Genomic DNA, 4,722 nt, shown 5'->3' with positions numbered 1-4,722 from the left:
TCCCCCTGCTAAAATTATATCTTTGAGGAGTAGCATAATGAATTTTAAACAATTGGATACTGAGCATGTTGCACAAGCATGGGAAATAATGAAATCTTTGGTTAAAAATTGCCCAACCCATGGACTGACTATTTGGATGATCATCCAAACCTTTTATGCAGGACTGAATTTTTCTTCGCGAAACCTATTGGATTCAGCTGCTGGAGGTACCTTTATGTCCATCACTCTTGGTGAAGCAACAAAGCTTCTTGATAATATGATGATTAATTACTCTGAATGGCACACGGAAAGAGCTCCACAAGGTAAGAAGGTAAATTATGTCGAAGAAACCTCTTCCTTGAGTGATAAGATAGATGCTATTATGTCTATGCTTGTGAGTGGTAGGACTAATGTTGATCCTAATAATGTTCCATTAGCTTCATTGGTTGCTCAAGAAGAACATGTTGATGTAAACTACATTAAAAATAATAATTTCAACAACAATGCTTATCGGAACAATTCTAGTAACAACTATAGGCCATATCCTTATAATAATGGTAACAGTTATGGTAATTCTTATGGGAATTCTTACAATAATAATAGGAACACAACCCCTGGACTTGAAGCTATGCTTAAAGAATTTATTAGCACACAAACTGCTTTTAACAAATCTGTTGAAGAAAAGCTTGGGAAAATTGATATACTTGCTTCTAAAGTTGATAGTCTTGCTGCTGATGTTGATCTTTTGAAATTGAAAGTTATGCCTAATAGGGATAATAAAAATAAAATTGTTACTACAGCAAATTCCATCCAAGTTAGAATTAATGAGAATATAAGATTAATGGCTGAATTGCATGCTAGGTGGGAGAGAGAAGAAAATGAAAAACTAGCTAAAGAGAATAATGTAGCTAAAGTTTGGACTATTACCACCACTAGTAATGCTAATGCTCCACATGTTGCTGCACCTCCTACTATTAATGGTAAAATAATTGGTGTTAGCAATGTTTCTACTCCTAATGCAAAGCGAGCAAAACTGCCTGAAACTGCTAAAATTGCTGAAACTGCCTGTGATAAAACTGCTGAAATTTTTTCCAACATTGGGGATAATGATCCCATTGCTTTAGATTATAATGGTTTGGATTTTGATGATTGTCACATCTCTGAAGTTATAAAGTTCTTACAAAAACTTGCTAAAAGCCCTAATGCTAGTGCTATAAATTTGGCTTTCACGAAACATATTACAAATGCTCTCATAAAAGCTAGAGAAGAGAAACTAGAACGCAAAACTTCTATTCCTAGGAAGCTAGAGGATGGTTGGGAGCCCATCATTAAGATGAAGGTCAATGACTTTGGTTGTAATGCTTTATGTGATCTTGGTGCAAGTATTTCTGTTATGCCTAAGAAAATTTATAATATGCTTGACTTGCCACCATTAAAAAATTGTTATTTGGATGTTAATCTTGTTGATAACTCTACAAAGAAACCTTTGGGGAGAGTTGACAATGTTCGTATTATGGTTAACAATAACCCTGTCCCCGTTGATTTTGTTGTCTTGGATATTGAATGCAATGCATCTTGTCCCATTATATTGGGAAGACCTTTTCTTCGAACTGTTGGTGCTATCATTGATATGAAGGAAGGTAATATTAAATATCAATTTCCTCTCAACAAAGGTATGGAACACTTCCCTAGAAAGAGAATGAAGTTACCTTTTGATTCTATCATTAGAACGAATTATGATGTTGATGCTTCACCGCTTGATAATACTTGATACACACTTTCTGCGCCTAGCTGAAAGGCGTTAAAGAAAAACGCTTATGGGAGACAACCCATGTTTTTACTACAGTACTTTTATCTTATATTTGAGTCTTGGAAGTTTTTACTACTGTAGCAACCTCTCCTTATCTTAGTTTTATTACATTGTTGTGCCAAGTAAAGTCTCTAATAGAAGGATGATACTAGATTTGTATTACTGCGCAGAAATAGTTTTCTTTGCTGTCACGAATCTGGGTCTAATTCTCTGTAGGTAACTCAGAAAATTATGCCAATTTACGTGAGTGATCCTCAGATATGTACGAAACTTTCATTAGTTTTAAGTTTTCTCATCTGAGCAAGTCTGGTGCCTCTTAAAAATACGTCTTTATGAACTGTTCTGTTTTGACAGATTCTGCCTTTTATTTCGCATTGCCTGTTTTGTCATGCTTGATGGATTTTTCGATTCCATTGACTTTCAATAGCTTTGTGCAATGTCCAGAAGTATAAAGAATGATTGTGTCACCTCTGAATATGTGAATTTTGATTATGCACTAACCCTCTAATGAGTTTGTTTCGAGTTTGGTGTGGAGGAAGTTTTCAAGGGTCAAGAGAGGAGGATGATATACACTATGATCAAGGAGAGTGAAAGCTCTAAGCTTGGGGATGCCCCGGTGGTTCACCCCTGCATATATCAAGAAGACTCAAGTGTCTAAGCTTGGGGATGCCCAAGGAATCCCCTTCTTCATCGACACCATTATCAGGTTCCTCCCCTGAAACTATATTTTTATTCCGTCACATCTTATGTACTTTGCTTGGAGCGTCTGTTTGTTTTTGTTTTTGTTTTGTTTGAATAAAGTTGGATCCTAGCATTCATTGTGTGGGAGAGAGACACGCTCCGCTGTTGCATATGGACAAATATGTCCTTAGGCTTTACTCATAGTATTCATGGCGAAAGTTTCTTCTTCGTTAAATTGTTATATGGTTGGAATTGGAAAATGATACATGTAGTAATTGCTAAAATGTCTTGGATAATGTGATACTTGGCAATTGTTGTGCTCATGTTTAAGCTCTTGCATCATATACTTTGCACCTATTAATGAAGAAATACATAGAGCATGCTAAAATCTGATTTGCATGTTTGGTTTCTCTAAGGTCTAGATAATTTCTAGTATTGAGTTTGAACAACAAGGAAGACGGTGTAGAGTCTTATAATGTTTACAATATGTCTTTTATGTGAGTTTTGCTGCACCGCTTCATCCTTGTGTTTGTTTCAAATAAACCTTGTATCGAGAGGGAATACTTCTCATGCATCCAAAATCCTTGAGCCAAACACTATGCCATTTGTGTCCACCATACCTACCTACTACATGGTATTTCTCCGCCATTCCAAAGTAAATTGCTTGAGTGCTACCTTTAAAATTTCCATTCTTTATCTTTGCAATATATAGCTCATGGGACAAATAGCTTAAAAACTATCGTGGTATTGAATATGTACTTATGCACTTTATCTCTTACTAAGTTGCTTGTTGAGCGATAACCATGTTTCTGGGGACGCCATCAACTATTTCTTTGTTGAATATCATGTGAGTTGCTATGCATGTTCGTCTTGTCTGAAGTAAGAGTGATTTATCATGATCAAATGATTTGAGTATGCATATTGTTAGAGAAGAACATTGGGCCGCTAACTAAAGCCATGATCCATGGTGGAAGTTTCAGTTTGGACAACAAACCTCAATCTCTTATGAGAATATTATCTGTTGTTGAATGCTTATGCATTAAAGAGGAGTCCATTATCTGTTGTCTATGTTGTCCCGTTATGGATGTCTAAGTTGAGAATAACCAAAAGCGAGAAATCCAATGCGAGCTTTCTCCTTAGACCTTTGTACAGGCGGCATAGAGGTACCCCTTTGTGACACTTGGTTGAAACATGTGTTATGCAATGATAATCCATGTAAATCCAAGCTAATTAGGACGAGGTGCAGGCACTATTGGTATACTATGCATGAGGCTTGCAACTTGTAGGATATAATTTACATAACTCATATGCTTTATTACTACCGTTGACAAAATTGTTTCTTGTTTTCAAAACCAAAGCTCTAGCACAAATATAGCAATCGATGCTTTCCTCTTTGAAGGACCTTTCTTTTACTTTTATGTTGAGTCAGTTCACCTATCTCTCTCCACCTCAAGAAGCAAACACTTGTGTGAACTGTGCATTGATTCCTACATACTTGCATATTGCACTTGTTATATTACTTTACATTGACAATATCCATGAGATATACATGTTACAAGTTGAAAGCAACCGCTGAAACTTCATCTTCCTTTGTGTTGCTTCAATACCTTTACTTTGAATTATTGCTTTATGAGTTAACTCTTATGCAAGACTTATTGATGCTTGTCTTGAAGTACTATTCATGAAAAGTCTTTGCTTTATGATTCAATTGTTTACTCATGTCATTTACCATTGTTTCAAATCGCTGCATTCATTACATGTGCTTACAATAGTATTGATCAAGATTATGTTGGTAGCATTGTCACTAAGAAATTATCTTTGTTATCGTTTACCTACTCGGGACGAGTAGGAACTAAGCTTGGGGATGCTTGATACGTCTCAAACGTATCTATAATTTCTTATGTTCCATGCTACTTTTATGATGATACTCACATGTTTTATACACATTATATGTCATTATTATGCATTTTCCGGCACTAACCTATTAACGAGATGCCGAAGAGCCAGTTGCTGTTTTCTGCTGTTTTTGGTTTCAGAAATCCTAGTAAGGAAATATTCTCGAAATTGGACGAAATCAAAGCCCAGGGTCCTAATTTTCCACGAATCTTCCAGAAGACCGAGGGAGAAACGAAGTGGGGCCACGAGGTGGCCAGACAACAGGGCGGCGCGGCCTGGACCCTGGCCGCGCGGCCCTGGCGTCTGGGCCCCTGATACGTCCAATTTGCATCACTATTTTATATCATAATTTGCTG

This window comes from Lolium perenne, chromosome 2, assembly GCF_019359855.2.
Source record: "Lolium perenne isolate Kyuss_39 chromosome 2, Kyuss_2.0, whole genome shotgun sequence".
NCBI lineage: Eukaryota > Viridiplantae > Streptophyta > Magnoliopsida > Poales > Poaceae > Lolium > Lolium perenne.
Note: the sequence above shows the minus strand (reverse complement) of the source record.